Here is a 22409-nt window from a genome sequence, read left to right on the forward strand (position 1 = left end):
TCTTGGTGGAACAAAACTTTTTTCTTCTTCATATGGGGCCACTTTGCCGCGATTTCGACCTTCAAACGCTCCAATAACATCATATAATAGTCACTGTTGATGGTTTTTCCCTTCTCAAGATAATCGATAAAAATTATTCCATGCGCATCCCAAAAAAACAGAGGCCATTACTTTGCCAGCGGACTTTTGAGTCTTTCCACGCTTCGGAGACGGTTCAGCGGTCGCTGTCCACTCAGCCGACTGTCGATTGGACTCAGGAGTGTAGTGGTGGAGCCATGTTTCATCCACATTTCGACGGAAAAACTCGGGTGTATTACGAGTTAACAAACACCGCTCAGAATCATCAACACGTTGTTGTTTTTGGTCAAATGTAAGCTCGCGCGGCACCCATTTTGCACAGAGCTTCCGCATATCCAAATATTGATGAATGATATGACCAACACGTTCCTTTGATATCTTTAGGGCCTCTGCTATCTCGATCAACTTCAGTTTACGGTCATTCAAAATCATTTTGTGGAATTTTTTGATGTTTTCGTCGGTAACCACCTCTTTCGGGCGTCCACTGCGTTCACCGTCCTCCGTGCTCATTTCACCACGCTTGAATTTTGCATACCAATTATTGTTGATTTCCCTGGGGCAGAGTCCGGAAACTCATTATCAAGCCAAGTTTTTGCTTCCACCGTATTTTTCCCTTCAGAAAAGAGTATTTTATCAAAACACGAAAATCCTTTATTTCCATTTTTTTCACAATAACAAAAGTTGTTTCACAAAAGACGCTCTATCTCACAAACTAATTGACATACAGACGTCAAATTTTGACACGAATCATTTGAAGGTTGGTACTATATAAAAATAATATGCATTTAATACTAGCGACGCCATCTATGTGTCAGACCGGGGACTTATCAGCCAACCTGTTAAGCTGTTTATGGGAGAATCCGATTTAGCTAGAACATAAAATTTTCTATGCATACAATTGTGCACTTGGGAACAGTATTGGCAGTGATGCCTTGCATAGGGAAAAATCCTTTTTTTGTATGGATTTTTTCCTAAAATTACAACTGTAGGGATAAAAGGACAGACGCTTCCATTTTGGTACATAAATAGGTGATGGCTTCCCCAACTTGGTACTTCCGAATATAGCAGTGCATTCGCTGATTCGTTTATATAAATGTTTGATTTTTATTCCGGAATATCTTCAAAAAACTGTTTTACACTGTTAACCTATGGGCAAATTACATTCATAAGAGTTTTTAATGTTTTAGAAAAATGTCGTCTAGCGAAGGATATAAAACCATTCCAAATTTAGAAAACAGCCTTTTTGGGCAAATTGCCTCACGGTTGAATTAAAGGGTTGGCTAGAGGCAGTCGAAATGATGATTTTAAATGCTAGTGCATTTCTTGTGGAAAATTAAAGTCCTCAAGAAAAATGTTGGTAGTGTTAAAAATGTCAGTGTTCATATTTTTGAACATTTGTTTCCATTATTGAAGGATATAGCGCTTACTATTAATTTTAAAGAAATTGAATTTAATATAATATAATTGTTAATGTCTGCCATATTTGTTTTAATTTAGTAATTTTTTTACTATAGGAAAAAATGTAGGGAAAAAATGTTGGGCGTAGGGAAAATAGGGAATTTTTTTGACATTACTGAGTATTCACAAAAACTTCCTGACTTTGCTGAGTAATTCTATTTGATATCAAGGCCAATGGCAGTCACATCCGTAATTTCAAGAGGGTCCGGTATAAAAAATGTACAAAAAGCTTTTGCACGAAACAAGGAATAGTTTAAAAAGTGGCACAAAGATATCACAAAAATGTGAAAAGTATGGTATTTAATGAAACAAAGCCCCGAAAAATAGTAGTTATATAGTTTTCTAAACCGATTTTTCAGTGTGACATTGAGTTCGTTCGTTAATGGAAAATGATTAGTCTTAAAATTTTATACTGATTCGTGATCACGTCAATCATACTCTTCTCAATGTTAAAAAATTAGGCTGAGTGCATTAATAACTTTCGAAGTATATCTCCTTATCAATATTGCCAATGCATCATAAGAACAATATACTTTGAAGTCCTTGCTTTCAATTGTGCGATATATACAGCAATCCCTCGATTTACATCGACAAATTTTTTGTTCCATCCAACTTCGATTTACGTCGCTATTCGATATACATCGTCGATTTTTTTGCCAACTAATAAGTGAAATAAGTAGCAACGATGATGAAATCGAAACATTTATTTCTGAAATTCTTACCGAAAATTCGTCGAATTCTGATTGATATTGCATAACATATATAATGCAATTGTCGAAGTGCACCGAAAGAAGAGATTTCTTTTCTGAGGAACGAAATTGTAGACAAGCAATGTTTTCATTTGACGCTTACTTTTTAAAGTTATTTATTACATACATAATTAAATGGACTTAGCAGTAAGAATGGGCAATTTTCAATTCGGTTTACGTCGTTTCGATTAACGTCGTCAAATTCCGGGACCAATCACGACGTAAATCGAGGTATTACTTTATAGGCTTTCTAACTAAAATGATAGGAGTATTTTTTTTTTTTTGTGTAGTATGACACCTTTGTTTGGCTTTACTCACCTTTCAAGTTTTAAGAACTATCCCTTATTCATGTATTTGTCATTATATTTATGCCCCTTCTCAGTTTACTTTCCAAAATATCTCCTACTCTTTTATGTAATGCGATGCCATGTCCTCAATAGTGATGGTTTTTATTTTGTGTGTTTTTTTTTTTTGTATATGTGAAGAAATTCAAAAGTGTTCGAGACATTTATTGCCCTTTGTGTGTGTCATGTCCTTCTTCATGTCGTCCAGGTTCAAAAACGTGTATTCATTTGATTTCCTTTGAACTTTGATAACCTTTTTGCCCCATTTAATATGAAACATGGTTCCAGTTGTTCTGGAAAATGGAAATGGGGCCTTAGAAAGGCCTTTCATTTGGAAACAAATGTAGCCAAAAGTCAGAATTTCACCATGAGAGGTCTGAGATCAACATTTCGATGCGTTACTAATGATAGGACAAGGATGGGCGGTATACCCATCCTCTGGTAGAGGCAATGTTGCCAACTCCCCAAGGCCAAAAAGCACCAAAAATATATTATATTTTTATTATATATCAGTTTTAATGCTTTCATCCAATTCATTTTGATCAGTAATGTCTTTCAACTTTCAAAATATTTATATATGGAAGGAGTCTTATTTCTGATGTGCGTGCTTTTGTGAATTTAATACAAACGTTTTTAATGACATCTTTATCAAGTTCAAAAATTCGGCACTCGTCGCTAGACTTTGCTACAGAATATCTTAAATAATAATATTAATTAAAAAATAATCAATACAACCTTCATAACAATCAAATTCTATATTTGGCAATAAAGTTGAGTTTCTTAACATAAGCAGTTGAAAGTCTAATCCAAATTTTTGTATCAATTAAACTTAATACTGTTCAAAATGAAAAAAAAGCACCAAAAGCACTAAATGAAAATGCCAGAAAGCACCAAATTGGTGATTTTTTTTTTTTTTGAAAAGGCACCAACAACGCAATTTGGTGCTTTTTAGAAACCAAAAGCACTAAATTGGTGCTAACATCACCAAATTGGCATCACTGCATGGAGGGTATGAAAATAGCAGACAATGTTTGGCATTTCAGCAAACACGCTACAAAACCAAGTGAGTAAAGTAGAAAGTCGGGCGGGGCCGAATTAGTAAACATAACCATTTGTAGGGTATCATTGGTATAGGTTTGGGATATAAACCGTATTTCCATATTTGTCTGATATTAGGACCTATAGTTAATATGCCACTAATATAGAGGAAATTGCTCAATTAGTTGTGGGTAATAATCCCAAATTTGTAAAAATCGGGCAAAAATATTATGTAAGAGCTACATGTAAGTCTACCTACGATCAGCTAGTACATAAAAATTTCAAATTTGAGTAACATTGGTTAATAAATAAGAGTATTATGGCCAAATTTGGGAAAATCGAGCGATGGATATATATGGGAGCTATATCTAAATCTGAACCAATTTGTATAATATTTTACAGGTATGATTGATACCACAGAAGGTTACCTTGTGCAAAATTTGAGTACGATCAGTTAATAAATGAGGTCTCTATGGTCAAAAATAAGGTTATTAGGCGATACATATAAATGGGAGCTATATCTAAATCCGAACCGATTTCGATAAAATTTTGCATATTCAGTTAGTGCTATAGGGGACTAGATCTAGCCCACTTTGAGTAAGATCGCTTAATAAATAAGGTTTTTATGGCCAAATTTGGGAAAGTCGGGCGATACATAATTATCTGAACCGATTTCGATTAAATTTTGCAGACATAAAGGGTGATGAAAAATATTAGGTTAGGTTAGGTGGCAGCCCGATGCATCAGGCTCACTTAGACTATTCAGTCCATTGTGATACCACATTGGTGAACTTATCTCTTATCACTGAGTGCTGCCCGATTCCATGTTAAGCTCAATGACAAAGGACCTCCTTTTTATAGCCGAGTCCGAACGGCGTTCCACATTGCAGTGAAACCACTTAGAGAATCTTTGGAACCCTCAGAAATGTCAACAGCATTACTGAGGTGGGACAATCCACCGCTGAAAAACTTTTTTGGTGTTCGGTCGAAGCAGGAATCAAACCCACGACCTTGTGTATGCATGGCGGGCATGCTAACCATTGCACCACGGTGGTGAAAAATATTACTTTGTACCAAATTTTACAATGATCGGGTAATAGAAAAAATACAATGTGATCAATTTGCCGATACATATGTATGGGAGCTATATCTAAATTTGATCCGATTTCCTCCAAATTCAATAGCGTTTGTTCTTGTGCCCAAAACACACTCTGTACCAAATTTCATCAGAATCGGTTAATAATTGCGACCGGAAACCTGTGAACAACAAATACATGGACAGACGGACGGACGGACACCAAGCGCTAGATCGACTCAGGAGGTGATTCTGAGTCGATCGGTATATATTTTATGGGGTCTAAAATCAATATTTCTGGTAGGCACATTTTTAGGCATTTTTTGTGGTTTAGGGTATTTCACTAAAGCCAATTTAACTTTATTTTATTTTATTTCATAGAATTATTATGTTTGGAGAAAATTTCCTCGACTTTAATAACTTTTTGCGTATTTTAGTTAAATTAACTAAAAAACGGGAAAAAATTATATTAAATTCGTACTTCTCACAAAATAGTTAATTATTTCTTTAAAATTGTAAATTTTACCACAAATGCGCCCATATTGAACTTCATATGGCACTAAAGACATTCTTGCAATTTTAAACTCCAATTTTTTCTTTCAAACTACAAAATTTTCTTTAATAGGTGAAAAATAAATTAATTATATCTAATAAATTTTCTTGAATTTGTCGAAACACATTTACATATTTTTGTGATATCGGTGTGATGTCAGCGTTTGTAATACTGTTTAGTTAAAATTTTCTAAAAATAATTTAAATTTTCAATAATTAACCAAAATGTTTCTTCCTGGTGGGTTCAATGTTTTTTCCGTGCAGTGACTGTTTTCGCTTTTTCAGTATACTTTTTGTTATTTTAGAAGAATTTTCCGCTGTATCTTCTAAAAAAATTGTTAGAGTTTTTTTTAGTCAATTTTTTTAGTCAATTGTCGATGATCACATTGATCTATGCCTTTATCAGGCCTCAATTAAGGCCTCCAAATCTTAGGCCTTTTAAAATTATGCACCGTTATTGTTTTGTTTATTGAAGAGTTTTATGATGACGTTGTTATTCTTAATTGTCCTTAGATCACAGAAAATAAAACCTCTTCCAACTGTCTATACTGCCGCTCGTATGGCAAACAAGGATTGGACCTCAACAGCTGTTGTATTTGAACAACATATTGTGTACAATAGTGTGTGTGTGTCTCTTTTCATTTTCTTATCCTTTGCCGAAACCAAGGTAGATTTAGATTTTCACACCTTTGTGTGAGTGTGTATATGCGTTTGAATTTATTTTGTAGATTGTTGTGGTCTTCCTGGGTGATAGCTGCAATCCAAACATGCTTCCCTCGAGCACATTTGTTCAATGGTCCATTTAAAAAGGTCATTAAATGTCGTTGCCCGTAGGGGTCCTGTTTGCTTCGGTCTGTGTTTTATTTTGCAGACCTAGCATCCATTATTATCGTCATCATCATCATCATCATGTGGAATATCAACATTAATTTTTCTTGTCAAGTTGTGTAGTCCTTTAACACATTTAATCTGATATTTACATATACAAATAAAAATTCTTTATGCTAGGGTTGCCTGGGAAATGTAGGTCAAAGGTAATCAATGCGAAAAATAATGGATGTTGGCATTATTAATAGTGTAATTTTTTTACCGATCGAAAATGTAATTCACTCGATCCTAGAGATACGATGTGTTAACAATTCAAAGGACCTCGTTTTTTGTGTAAAATATTTTTTTTTTGTCTCAAAGGACAAAAATGTGTTAAAGTAATCTAAAATTCAAAAAACGAGTTGAAACTTACACGAATATGACTTGCCGTTATTGTGGTCCATTTGGTCTCTTGTAATGTTGTTTCAGCGAATTGATAATGGAATTTCTAATATGATTCGCGCAGAAAGTTTACTCGTGTATTTTAGGGATAGACAAATCAACTTTTTGTGTAAAAATCAACTCAACTTTTTTAAAATGTATAACAATTTTTTTAATAAAAATTTTAATTGAATTTTATAAAAGTATTAAAAAAGATACAGTGAATCCTCTCAAACTTGGACACTCTGAAAAACGGACGGGAAAAGTGGACAGTTGTCGTGAGACGTTTGCTATATCAACACATTAAAATGGGGGTGGGAAGAAAAAAATATAACATTTTGTTTTAATAAAAATTTTAATTGAATTTTATAAAAATATTTTAAAAATATACAGTGAATCCTCTCAAACTTGGACACTATGAAAACCGGACACCTCTCAAAAGTGGACAGTCAGTGTCGTGAGACGTTTGCTATATTAACACATTAAGATTAACCTCTCATAAGTAGGTTAATCAAATCTGGACAAAATTTAGGCGACCGTGGGGGTTTTCACTTTTGAGGGTTTTCACTTTAAATAATTGATTAAGCAAATTTTTTAATCACAAACAAAAATCAATTACAAAAATTAATTGTACTAAAAAAATTAATTTTACTAAAACAACAATTTTATTTGGATTACTGAATTTTTATACCCTTCACCACTACTGTGGTACAGGGTATAATAAGTTTGTGCATTTGTATGTAACGCCAAGAAGGAAAAGTCTGAGACCCATCGTTTAGTATACCGATCGTCTTAGAATTAAATTCTGAGTCGATTTAGCGATGTCCGTCTGTCTGTCTGTCTGTCCGTCTGTCTGTCTGTTGATGTATTTTTGTGTGCAAAGTACAGCTCGTAGTTTTAGTCCGATTGTACTAAAATTTGGTATAGGGTCCTGTTTCGGCTCAAAGATGATCCCTATTGATTTCGGAAAAAATCGGTTCAGATTTAGATATAGCTGCCATATATATTTTTCACCGATCTGGTCATAATTGGCGTGTATATCAACCGATCTTCCTAAAATTCCGTACATCCGAATATTTTATGAGTCTCAAAAAACTTGAGTCTCAGCCAAATCGGTTCAGATTTAGATATAGCTCCCATATATATCTTTCGCCCGATTTACACTCATTTGCCCACAGAGGCCAATTTTTTGCTCCGATTTAGTTGAAATTTTGTACAGGGAGTATAATTAGCGTTGTAGCTATGCGTGCCAAATTTGGTTGAAATCGGTTCAGATTTAGATATAGCTCCCATATATAGCTTTCGCCCGATTTACACTCATATGACCACATAGGCCAATTTTTAACTCCGATTTAGTTGAAATTTTGCACAGAGAGTAGAATTAGCATTGTTGCTATGCGTGCAAAATTTGGTTGAAATCGGTTCAGATTTAGATATAGCTCCCATATATATCTTTCGCCCGATTTACACTCATTTGCCCACAGAGGCCAATTTTTTGCTCCGATTTAGTTGAAATTTTGCACAGGGAGTAGAATTAACATTGTAGCTATGCGTGTCACATTTGGTTGAAATCGGTTCAGATTTAGATATAGCTCCCATACATAGCTTTCGCCCGATTTACACTCATTTGCCCACAGAGGCCAATTTTTTGCTCCGATTTAGTTGAAATTTTGCATAGGGAGTAGAATTAGCATTGTAACTATGCTTGGCAAATTTGGTTGAAATCGGTTCAGATTTGGATATATCTCCCATATATAGCTTTCGCCCGATTTACACTCAAATAACCACAGAGGCCAATTTTTTGCTCCGATTTAGTTGAAATTTTGTACAGGGAGTATAATTAGCATTGTAGCTATACGTTCCAAATTTGGTTGAAATCGGTTCAGATTTAGATATATCTCCCTTATAAAGCTTTCGCCCGATATATCTCCCATATATAGCTTTCGCCCGATTTACACTCATATGACCACAGAGGCCAATTTTTAACTCCGATTTCGTTGAAATTTTGCACAGAGAGTAAAATTAGCATTGTAGCTATACGTGCCAAATTTGGTTGAAATCGGTTCAGATTTAGATATAGCTCCCATATATATGTTTTTCTGATTTCGACAAAAATTGTCAAAATACCAACATTTTCCTTGTAAAATCGCCACTGCTTAGTCGAAAAGTTGTAAAAATGACTCTAATTTTCCTAAACTTCTAATACATATATATCGAGCGATAAATCATAAATAAACTTTTGCGAAGTTTCGTTAAAATTGCTTCAGATTTAAATGTTTCCCATATTTTTATACCCTTCACCACTACTGTGGTACAGGGTATAATAAGTTTGTGCATTTGTATGTAACGCCAAGAAGGGGTAATCATAGACCAACCTTTTAGTATACGGATCGGCTTAGAATTAAATTCTGAGTCGATTTAGCGATGTCCGTCTGTCTGTCTGTCCGTCTGTCTGTCCGTCTGTCTGTCCGTCTGTCTGTCTGTCTGTTGATGTATTTTTGTGTGCAAAGTACAACTCGCAGTTTTAGTCCGATTGTCCTAAAATTTGGTATAGGGTCCTGTTTCGGCTCAAAGACGATCCCTATTGATTTTGGAAAAAATCGGTTCAGATTTAGATATAGCTGCCATATATATTTTTCACCGATCTGGTCATAATTGGCGTGTATATCAACCGATCTTCCTCAAATTCCGTACATCCGAATATTTTATGAGTCTCGAAAAACTTGCAAAATATCAGCAAAATCGGTTCAGATTTAGATATAGCTCCCATATATAGCTTTCGCCCGATTTACACTCATTTGCCCACAGAGGCCAATTTTTTGCTCCGATTTAGCTGAAATTTTGCATAGGGAGTAGAATTAGCGTTGTAACTATGCGTGCCAAATTTGCTTGAAATCGGTTCAGATTTAGATATAGCTCCCATATATATGTTTTTCTGATTTCGACAAAAATGGTCAAAATACCAACATTTTCCTTGTAAAATCGCCACTGCTTAGTCGAAAAGTTGTAAAAGTGGCTCTAATTTTCCTAAACTTGTAATACATATATATCGAGCGATAAATCATAAATAAACTTTTTCGAAGTTTCCTTAAAATTGCTTCAGATTTAAACGTTTCCCATATTTTTTTACTAACATTGTGTTCCACCCTAGTGCATTAGCCGACTTAAATTTTGAGTCTATAGATTTTGTAGAAGTCTATCAAATTCTTCCAGATCGAGTGATATTTAAATGTATGTATTTGGGACAAACCTTTATATATAGCCCCCAACACATTTGACGGATGAAATATGGTATCGAAAATTTAGATCTACAAAGTGGTGCAGGGTATAATATAGTCGGCCCCGCCCGACTTTAGACTTTCCTTACTGGTTTTTTACTAAAATTGTGTTCCACCCTAGTGCAGTAGCCAATTTAAATTTTGAGTCTATATATTTTGTAGAAGTCTATCAAATTCTGTCCAATTCGAGTGATATTTAAATGTATGTATTTGGGACAAACCTTATATATATAGCCCCAACACATTTGACGGATGTGATATGGTACCGAAAATTTAGATCTACAAAGTGGTGCAGGGTATAATATAGTCGGCCCCGCCCGACTTTAGACTTTCCTGACTTAGTTTGTTTTATATATACCCCGTATGGACTAACTTATATATATATATATATATATATATATATATATATATATATATATATAATATATATATATATATATATATATATATATATATATATATATATATATATATATATATATATATATATATATATATATATGTATATATATATATATATATATATATATATATATATATATATATATATATATATATATTATATATGTATATATATATATATATATATATATATATATATATATATATATATATATATATATATATATATATATATATATATATATATATATATATATATATATTATATATATATATATATATATATGGGGGCTATATATATATATATATATATATATATATATATATATATATATATATATATATATATATATATATATATATATATATATATATATATATATATATAATATATATATATATATATATATATATATATATGGGGGCATATATAATTATGGGCCGATATGGACCAATTTTTGCATGTTTCTTAGAGACCATGTACTAACACCACGTACCAAATTTCAGCCGAATCGGATGAAATTTGCTTCTCTTAGAGGATCCGCAAGCCAAATCTGGGGATCGGTTTATATGGGGGCTATATATAATTATGGGCCGATATGGACCAATTTTTGCATGCTTGTTAGAGACCATATACTAACACCATGTACCAAATTTCAGCCAGATCGGATGAAATATGCTTCCCTTGGAGGCTCCGCAAGCCAAATCTTTGGGTCCGTTTATATGGGGGCTATACGTAAAAGTGGTCCGATATGGCCCATTTGCAATACCATCCGACCTACATCAATAACAACTACTTATGCCAAGTTTCAAGTCGATAGCTTGTTTCGTTCCAAATATCAGATCCTACTTAAAAACGTAACAGGCAAATTTTCATGGGCGGCCCAACCATGAAAATTTGCCCCAAAACCTAAAGTAGTATCCCAAAAAAAAAAAAACATATGGAAAACAACAACACACATTTTTTTAAATATGTTTTTGGGGAATAACTTCATTTTTTTGGTGCCCGTTGGCATTAAGAAAACAACTATTTCATTTTCTGGGATCTTACTTCGGCGATATGAAAATGGGCCCAAGTAAAATGAGCCACAAGACCCAAATGAAACAGGCCCACAAATAAATGAGGGGCGACGCTTCATAATGAATATGAGCCTCAATAACGCACAAAAAAAAAATCTGAATCAATCACGATATTAATTGATCCATTTAATTTTTTAATTGAAATGGCTTCAATCACAGAAATGATAATGATAGTATCAATTAAAAAATTAATTGATACCATTAATTTTTGTGATTGATTTTTGTTTCAATTAAAAATTTTGTTAAATCAATTTAAGATTTTAATTGAATATTTTTTAAGACTCAATTAAGACTTATGGACTTATGGAACTAAGACTTAATGGAAATGGCGTTATCCCACTAATAGGAGAGACGTAATCCTCGTCCGAAGACCGGACACGCAAAAACCAAATTGAATGCGATGCAACGCTATTCCAATTCAAAAAAGGAACTTGGGGTTTATATTCATAATTCAAATGGGCCCAAAACAAAATAAAAATATTCCCAAAAAACATAAACATAAATATTTGTCGTTGTTGTTTTCCATATAATTTTTTGCAATTAGCCCTTTTTTCATTAGATTTTAGGGCTAATTTTCATAGGGCATATATTCGTAGCACCAAAACGGGAACATAATCTCAACACGGAAATTAGAGTTCATTTTTATTTTAAATATTGGAGTTTATTTTCATAAACCAATCCAAAAAATGTAGTAAAAATGAACTACAGTATGGTTAAAATGACCATGATTTGGGGCCAGTGATTTTTTCTTTACTTTTAGTTTATTTTTTCAATGAGAGTGTGTAATTTTGTGAGTTATGTTTAGAAAGTACACCAGGGCATTAAATTTTCTTGGTTCTATGAACGCTTTGTGGAAATCTCAAAATGTGGAGTATAATTTAATTTAATTTAATTTTTGGCACGAGGTAGTTCATTCTTGTTATAAAACGGTTTACCTTAACTGCAAAATTTTTAAAATTAAAAAAATAAACTTTTCCAAATTTGCAAAAAAATATAAAAATTCACGTTTGCAAAGCTTATTTATCTTTAATTTAAATATAATTTATTTAAATGAGAATTGTTTTTCTTTGAAATTTGTCTTATTTTAAAGGCATAAAACGTTAAAGGAGGAACGCAAATTTCAATGAATCGTGTCCTAAATGTAAAGAAAACTTTATCTTAAATTTGTTATAACTGTACCGCATCCTGAAAAAATGATCCCACCATGAAAAATGTAGGTTTATTTTAGAAAATTTTAACTGAAATATTTTATTAATTGCAACATAATAGAAATAAGTTAAGTAATAAATAATTTTTATCAAATTAAAGAAAATTTATTAAAAGTAATATTTTTTATGTTACTAAGGAAAATATCATATTTTAAAGGGGGAAAAAAGGGAGTTAAAAATTGCCTTTAACTCTATATGAAGTTCAAGACAGACACAATTTAAGGAAAATTTACTAATAATGTGAACGCAATTTAAATTGAATTTACCCATTTTGGGAAAATATAAACTACTTTCAAATTTATTAAAATTGTGTACTTTATTCGCATACAACTTTTTTTTCTTATTTTTAGTAAACGTCATTAAAGATGGCAATAAATAATTAAAATAAGGAAAATTTTCTCACATTTGGGTAAATGTAAATAAAATCAACTAATTTAAATGAATTAAACTACGGTTAAATCGGCTATACAAATTTTCGTTCACGTTTTTCTGAGGACGACTTGCTTATATATTGGAGAGGAGCAAACGCAATAACGAAATTGTTTTTATTTTATAAATTAAATTAATTAATATTTTTTTATTATTTTAAATGCATTTTTCATCAAATAGACTGAAAAACAAAGCAACGACAACAATGTTTTAAATTTAAATTAATTTAATTTAGATTTATTTCACTTGCTTTATACATTTCAGTTCAATTTGATATAATTTAGTTCACTTTAGTTCAAAGCCAATTTGTTTTAAATTAAATTAATTTAATTTTTTATAATAATTTTACTAATCATTTATATTATACATTTGATACTTTATACAATGTTATATAAAGTATTTAGTATTAATTTGTTTTTAAATTTAGTTTAGTTTAATTTATTAATTAAATTAATTTAATAGACTAAATAGAAGTATGGTGTATTACATTAATTAAATTTCAATTAAATTCATATTTTCATATACACATACATTTATTTATTTAATATTATTTTTAAATTTTCTTTTATTTAATTTCCTTCTTAAAATTCTTAAAACATATTTATAAAAACACTATTTTACACGAAAAAATAATTACTTTAATTTTTTAATTTAATTTTAGATCCCAAGGACTTAAATCAATGTAAGTAATAATTTTTACACACAAAAAAAAATTAATTGGATCCAAAGATTTTGACCTTCCCTTAAGCATTTTGGTATTGCTCCCAGCCAAAAATACCGCTTTTTTTTAAACAAAGAAATATTTTAGTGGCCTATCTGGCTATAGATCTAGGGCCAAGAAATTAAAATTAGGATACAGAACTGATATTTTTAAATTTCATTCTTTTTTCGCAGTATATTAATAAAGGTTTCCACACTGAAAAAAATATTTACGTCATATTAAAGATTAGGTTAGGTGGCAGCCCGATACATCGATACATCACTTAGACTATTCAGTCCATTGTGATATCACATTGGTGAACTTATCTCTTATCACTGAGTGCTGCCCGATTCCATGTTAAGCTCAATGACAAGGGACCTCCTTTTTATAGCCGAGTCCGAACGGCGTTCCACATTGCAGTGAAACCACTTAGAGAAGCTTTAAAACCCTCCGAAATGTCACCAGCATTACTGAGGTGGGATAATCCACCGCTGAAAAACTTTTTGGTGTTCGGTCGAAGCAGGAATCGAACCCACGACCTTGTTTATGCAAGGCGGGCATGCTAACCATTGCACCCGGTGGCTCTTAGTTGAAAGACAAACAACTTTAACGGAGCTACGCAAATTCCTAAACTTTGTGCCGTAAATTTAACAAAAAATTTTTTGAAGCAAAGATTATAAACGTTATTTTAATTCGAATTTCCCCTACGGGAAATGGATCAACCACAGAACCGGTACAGGAATAGTCCCTGGTGTGTATGGACCAGTCCCAGTTCTGGTAAAAAAAAATTGTCCTTAATATTTTGTAAATTTCGTATTCTAAAACTTAGGCTGAGTAATCTGTAATATTGTTTTCAGTGTATAGTTGACAATTGTTTTTATTAATTTACAGTATATATCTCTAAGTCTCCAGTACCTTTATTTTTTGAATATTTCCAATTCATATTGTTTCTAAATTAACAATAGCAACAATTCTTATATTCTCTTAAATAAATTCATTATTTTCTAAATAGCCTTTTATGTTTATTTATACTTACTTACATTGCATTTATTTGAAATCACTCATCATATTCCCTTTGTCTCTTTGTGACATAGTTGAGAAATTTCCAAAAATAAAAACCTTTCATCCGCAATCATGGCAATTTTCGTTTTTAGTTTTGTGTGAGCCACATTTCATTTGTGTATCCTTTTTGGTCCTTTGTATTTTGCAATGTGCAAGTGTGTGAAACAAATGGATTTTTCTATGGTTTCCCCGTAGGCATTCTCGTCCACAAATCGAACCTTTTTTCCATTAAGGTGCCTATACCAATTGGTATTATCATTTTATACATTGTTTTTGTCTTTATGGGATAGATATTTTTTTTTTATATCAGAGTATTTGTGACAAATTCTTTTCCTTTATATGGGAAAATGGCAATAGTATTAAAGAGACAATGCTCGTTTTGAAAAATTTCAAATGTTTTGATTTTTTGTTTTAATAAAAATTCTTTTGTTTCCCCCCCAAAAAAAAAAATTCAACAATGGGTTATTTGAGTTACTTTCCAATGTAACTACGTTTGTCTTAGTGTTATAGAAATGTTGATATTTTATACATAATATGATCTTTGGTATGCTATCTATTGTGATGAATACTAGCCTTACCTTCTTAGCCTTAGTAGTATCTTTTTATTTAAGTCTAAACATATCATATTATTTTTTGTGTTATCATCAAGATGTATTTTATGAGATTTTTGAAAACATGTTTTCTTTTATTTAACATCAACTAACATTCAATGCCACACTCAAAAAAAAGTGAACTCTCTATTTCACTAAAGTCAATTTAACTTTATTTTAGTTCATAGAAATATTATGTTTGGAGAAAGTTTCCTGTACTCTAATAATTTTTTGTTTACGTTAGTTAAATTAACGAAAACCGAGGAAAAAAATATACTCAAATGAAGCATAAAGATTAACTAAATTCGTGTCTTCCACAATATAGTTCAGAATTTCTTTAAATTTGTAAATTTTACCAAAAAGGCGTCCATCATGAACTTCGTATGTCACTAAAGACATTCTTCCAATTTTGAACTCCAAGTTTTTCCTTCAAACTACAAAATTTTCTTTAACAAGTGAAAAAACTTAGTTATGTCTAATAAATTTTCTTGAATTTGTCGAAAAATATTTACTTATTTTTATGACATCGGCGTGATGCCAACGTTTGTAATACTGTTTAGTTAAAATTGTCTACAAATGTTCAAAATTTTCTAAAATTAACCGAAAGTTTTCTTCCTGGTGGGTTCACTGTTTTTTCAGTGCATATTTTATGCTTTTGAGAAAATAAAAAAAAAACACACACACAAACATTTGTATTTTTTTCAAAAAGCTTCAAAACAAGATAGTAACTCTTAAACAAAACAGCTATGGCACAGTTAAACAATTATTTTTATTTTTTTTATAACATTTCTAAAGCGAACCTTGAATGAGTTTCTGTTTGAATTTATGTTGTTAGAAAATATCAAGTACGAGAGGGCCTAAATTAATTTTGGCTAAAGCTAATTTACCCTTTAGATTGGGTTACACTAATAGAAACAAATTACGTTCCAAAATCGTGTACGGACAGTAACAAAATGAATCCAAATCCGTCGGTGGTGCAATGCGCTAGGGCGACTAGGTCTAAGCGATCCAAGTTCGGGTCACGTACCGAATTATTTTTATTTTCATAAATTCTTAACTATTACGATTTCAGATCATGAACGCTGATTGATGTTTTGACAACACATGGTGTCATTTTATCGTTGTCAGATTGACACCACCTGTTCTCCGTTTGACACCAATTGTATGTTGATTCACTTTCATGAACTGATCGTTTGGAAATGAGCACGTCATTCATGATTTTTTCTATGGATGTATGTTTACGACAACTTAAATTTCCATATTCAGAGTCGACTTCAAGAAGAAATTATGCTGTGTTTCACCTAAAAGCGTTTTCAAAGTATAGTGAGGAAAAAGCTCTCCTATTTATGAATGATTTTTAGCTTTGTAGTCAAGTTCCAAAACTCATCAAATTTAAGGAAGATTTCACAAATTGTGAAGAATTTTTCAGAATTATTAAAGCCACGTTGACGTTAGTCGAATTTTCTTTCATGAAAAGATGCCTATTTTAAGTCGAAACCTTTACCACCATTGAAAAGTTTATCGACTTTTGGGGAAGGAAAAAACTTGATATCGACAATTCGCATTCGTATTTTAAAAACATGAAATCTTTGGCCTTACACACACAGTTGTCTCAATTGGTAGAATTCTATCAAAAATGGTTTATTTGTAACTGTTTGGTAGATTGTCGAATTCTTGATGTTTCGGTAGATTTTATTCAATATTCCTCTTCAACTAAAGGGTGATACGGTCAAAATTTGGTCAAGGGAAAACGCGTGTAAATCGGTGAAATCGTTTATTTAAAAAATCAAATTAAATTTCTTTTTCAAGTTCAATTAGTATAAAATTCAGGAAAAATATTCAGTTAGGCTTTCGCTTTTCCAAATCCGAATAGCCGGACCTCACGCTTGACACCTGCCATCAGATTTTGTACAGCCACCTTGTCCACCTTCTTCGCCGCAGAAAGCCAGTTTGCCTTGAACTGCTGCTCGTCCTTAGCAGTTTTTTGGTCTTCTTTAGGTTCCGCTTGACAATAGCCCAGTATTTCTCAATTGAGCGGAGCTCTGGCGTGTTGGGAGGGTTCTTGTCCTTGGGAACCACCTGCACGTTGTAGGCGGCGTACCACTCCATGGCCTTTTTACCGTAATGGCAAGATGCCAAATCCGGCCAAAACAGTACGGAACAACCGTGTTTCTTCAGGAAAGGCAGCAGACGTTTATTCAAACACTCTTTCACGTACATTTCTTGGTTGACAGTCCCGGAAGCTATGAAAATGCTGATTTTCAAGCCACAGGTACAGATGGCTTGCCAGATATTTCTTTGCGAACTTTGACAGTTTTATGTGCTTGAAAATATCTGCTACCTTTCCCCTTCCTTTTGCCGTATAAAACTCCTGTCTAGGAAGCTGCTTGTAGTCGGCTTTGACGTAGGCTTCGTCATCCATTACCACGCAGTCAAACTTCGTCAGCATCGTCGTGTACAGCCTCCGGGATCGCGCTTTGGCCGTCGTATTTTGTTTATCATCGCGATTTGGAGTCACTACCTTCTTGTAAGTCGAAAGTCCGGCTCGTTTTTTGGCTCGATGCACGGTTGTAGACGATACACCCAGCTTATTTGCGGCATCTCGGAGAGAGAGGTTAGGATTTCGCTTGAAACTACAGGCAACTCTCTTGTAGTCTCAGCGGCTTCCGGTTTTCGATTTCCCCCCGATCCAGACTTCCTGGCTGTCGACAAACGTTCCCCAAACACTTTAATTACATTTGTAACGGTTGATTTGGCAACTTTTAGCGATTTTGCCAGCTTTGCGTGCGAGTAGCTCGGATTTTCGCGATGAGCGAGCAAAATTTTAATACGCTACTCTTCTTGCTTGGACGGCATTTTCACAACTGAAGAGTGAATTCCAAAATCAAAATAGGAGCAACATTCTACACACACACCTTCAAAATGAGGGGTGTTCAGGTTTTTTAAATGCAAAATTGAAAGAAATACGTCAAGTTTATATTGATCAAATTTTTAAAGAGGTACTGAATAGTCTAAGTGAGCCTGAAACTTAATCGGGCTGCCACTTTAACCTAAGAGGTACTTCACAAATTTTTCATAGAAATAAAATTTTAATAAAATTTTCTATGTATAGAAATGATATTTTCTATAAAAACACAATTTAAATATAGAAATAAACTTTTGAGCAAATTTTCTAAATAAATAAAATTATGAGCAAATTTTCTAAAGAAATAAAATGTTGACCAAATTTTCTAAAGAAATAAAATTTTGATAATTCAAAAAAAAAAATACTATAGAAATACAATTTTAACAAAATTTTCAATAGAAATAAAATTTTGACAAAATTTTCTATAGAAATAAAATTTTGACACAATTTTCTATAGAAATAAAATTTTGACAACATTTTCTATAGAAATAAAATTTTGAGCAAATTTTCTAAAGAAATAAAATTTTGATAAAAATGTCTATAGAAATAAATTTGATAAAATTTTCTATAGAATTGAAATTTTAACAAAATTTTCTAAAGAAATAAAATATTGATAAAAATTTCTAAAGAAATATAATTTCGACAAAAATTTTTATAGAAATAAAATGTTGACAAAATTTTCTATAAAAATAAAATTTTGACAAAATTTTCTATACAAATAAAATTTTGACAAATTTTTTATAGTAACAAAATTTTGACAAAATTTTCTATAGAAATAAAATTTTGACAAAATTTTTTATAGAAATAAAATTTTGACAAAATTTTCTATAGCAATAACATTTTAAGAAAATTTTTATAGAAGTAAAATTTTGTTATAATTTTCTATAGAATTAAAATTTTGTCAAAATAGTCTATAGAAACCAAATTTTGACAACATACTCGTATTCTGTAGAAAAAAAAATCTTCACAAAATTTTCTATAGAAATAAAATTTTGAAAAAACTTCCTGTAGGAATAAAATTTTGATGGAACATTTATCTTGATGGGTTAGGTTAGGTTATTTTAGGTGGCAGACCGATGTATCAGGCTCAGTTAGACTATTCAGTCTATTGTGATACCACCGCTGAGAAACTTTTTGGTGTTCGGTCGATAAAATTTTGAAATAAAATTTTGACAAAATTTTCTATAGAAATAAAATTTTGACAACATTTTCTATAGAAATAAAATTTTGAGCAAATTTTCTAAAGAAATAAAATTTTGATAAAAATGTCTATAGAAATAAATTTGATAAAATTTTCTATAGAATTGAAATTTTAACAAAATTTTCTAAAGAAATAAAATATTGATAAAAATTTCTAAAGAAATATAATTTCGACAAAAATTTTTATAGAAATAAAATGTTGACAAAATTTTCTATAAAAATAAAATTTTGACAAAATTTTCTATACAAATAAAATTTTGACAAATTTTTTATAGTAACAAAATTTTGACAAAATTTTCTATAGAAATAAAATTTTGACAAAATTTTTTATAGAAATAAAATTTTGACAAAATTTTCTATAGCAATAACATTTTAAGAAAATTTTTATAGAAGTAAAATTTTGTTATAATTTTCTATAGAATTAAAATTTTGTCAAAATAGTCTATAGAAACCAAATTTTGACAACATACTCGTATTCTGTAGAAAAAAAAAATCTTCACAAAATTTTCTATAGAAATAAAATTTTGAAAAAACTTCCTGTAGGAATAAAATTTTGATGGAACATTTATCTTGATGGGTTAGGTTAGGTTATTTTAGGTTATTTTAGGTGGCAGACCGATGTATCAGGCTCAGTTAGACTATTCAGTCTATTGTGATACCACCGCTGAGAAACTTTTTGGTGTTCGGTCGAAGCAGGAATCGAACCCACGACCTTGTTCATACACAAGGCGGGTATATTGGCTACAATGCAAAAATAGTACATGTTTTCAACACTTTATTTTGAAGGGGTGTTTTACTTGAAACATAACATAATATCTACTGGAAGTCAAGTCTCAATTTGGAAATTAAAGTTGTTGTCAACACGTTTTTGAAGGACTATGAAAAAAATATAAAAAAATAAAAATTAAAATTTGCTTTCTAGAATAAAGTACGCAAAACCCAAATTTAAAACTTAAAAGTATCTTTACTTGAATTCTCCGCTTCTTCGGATCGGAATCGATACCAAAATTATTAGAGTAAACATCTTTGGAACCTGCTTTTTTTGCACGAGTATCATCTCCTATATTTTCTTTATGTGCAAATCGTATGGGAAGACTCCTATCTGTACCTCTAAAGCGGCAGGTCTTATAACCGCAGTACTAAAAAAAAAGCTTATTTGGATCCAAAGATTTTCCTTCCTTCATTTAAGGATTTTGGTATTGATTCCGAGCCAAAGATGTGGCTTCTTTAAAATAAAGAAACTCTCTTCATTTTTTACACTGAAGTATCCGTTATAATTTAGATCTTTAAACTGGCATTTGTTAGTACGTGAATACCTTTATTAGTATACCGCGAAAAGAGAATGAAAATTTGATAAATGAGATCTGTATCGCAATTTTAATTTTATTGGTCGAGATTTAAAGCCAGATAGGTCGCTAAAAAAATGTCTTTATTTTAAAGAAGCCGCATGTTTGGCTCGGAATACCAAAATCCTTAAGGGAAGGTCAAAATCTTTGGATCCAAGTAAATTTTTTTTTTAGTGTACACAACTCACCAACAGATCATTCTGGACACATACCATCTTAGTCGCAAAGTTTTTTGATCTAGATACCAGCTGATATACCAAAGCGTTGATAAAAATAAATAAATATACAAAATTCACGAATATTTATTAAATATAATTATTTTTTTCCCACGGTATAAGAATATTTTCAATTTTGAAGAAAAAACTTGAATTAGAATTTGTAAAAATATTCCTATACAAGATAGGCAAATTTTTGGTAAAATTTAAAAATTCTGAACTACTTTATGCGAAATTCTAATTTAGTTACATTATTTCCTTTGTTCGTGTAAAACATTTTTTTGGTTCATGTGACCAAAGTAAATCAAAAATTATTAATGGGATGGAACCTTTCCAAATGGGAAAAAAATCTACTGAAACAAAATTATTTCTATGAACTAAAATAAAGTTGGCGTTGGCTTTAGTGCCCCCCTTTTTTTGTGTGTATAAATATCCAAAAGGGCAAATAAAAAATTACACGAAAACTGTAGGTTAAGGTCTATGGATCCAACATACTTTTGCTTTGAGCGTATACTAAATTATGAATAATTTGTGATTTTATAGTCTTGAAAAAAGACATATTATTTTATTATTTTAATAATAACAATTCCAACTAAAATCTAGCTATAACTTGAGAAATTTGTATGGGAACAAAGAAAAAGAAAACACTCTAACTGAAATTCATTAAAAAAAAAATTGCAAAAAAGTCTTTGTATCGTTGTTTTTTTATTTCTAGCTTGCCAAAAAAATTCCAGGAAATCTATCTTTCATATAAAATTTCTTTTTCCATTTAATTTTGTCAAACAATAGATAATTCGTTTTATTTGCCTTCCCGTACTTCTTCTTCGTTGTCGTCGTCGTCGTCGCCTTTTTCTACGTCATCGTAGTCGTTTTACTCGTCCTTCTCTTCTCCAACTTCCATATCTTGGGCTTCATTTCATTTGAAATCTTAATGATATTGGCTACCATAAAAAGCATTTTAATCAAATTTTGCACAAGGGTTCTTTTGCTGCTATACATATATATGTTCGTCCATCTGTTTGTCTGTCTATCAGTCAAGCAAATTTAATGTGAACCAAGCAAACCTTCTCAAACGAGTCAAGTGTATTGAATTTCTTGGTAATATGTAGACAATAATCTCAGTGGCCAACAAAATCGAAAGTCATTTTCCAGTGAAATCTCAAATGAAAACGACGTCGACGTTGACTACTACACGAAGAAGACAACATCAGTACTTATATACACACTTGCAACTCTATCCACCCCCACTACCGTTTTCCCTTCCCTCCATCACCCAAGGATGATTGGTCTAAAGTACTTTGTGAACTTTCAAGTGCTTTTTTTTGTATGTACAACGAGTTAATTAATTAAGTGGGACATTTGATATCAATTTGTTATTATTGAATTTTTGATATTTTTAAGGTATGATTTCAAATATTCTGAGTACACCTCTATCTTTCACCTCCCCCTCCA

General features: G+C 31.5%; 1 protein-coding gene across 1 annotated transcript in view; it reads left to right on the forward strand.

The window, feature by feature from the left end:
* The window catches only part of LOC142226645 (uncharacterized), a 162911-nt gene that overhangs the window by 37592 nt on the left and 102910 nt on the right, over positions 1–22409 (forward strand). Inside the window, exon 2 of the mRNA XM_075296751.1 lies at positions 13601–13621. The gene's annotated coding sequence lies outside the window, so the exon portion shown is untranslated. The remainder of the gene's footprint in view (positions 1–13600; positions 13622–22409) is intronic.

This window comes from Haematobia irritans, chromosome 2 (assembly GCF_050003625.1).
Source record: "Haematobia irritans isolate KBUSLIRL chromosome 2, ASM5000362v1, whole genome shotgun sequence".
Taxonomy (NCBI): domain Eukaryota; kingdom Metazoa; phylum Arthropoda; class Insecta; order Diptera; family Muscidae; genus Haematobia; species Haematobia irritans.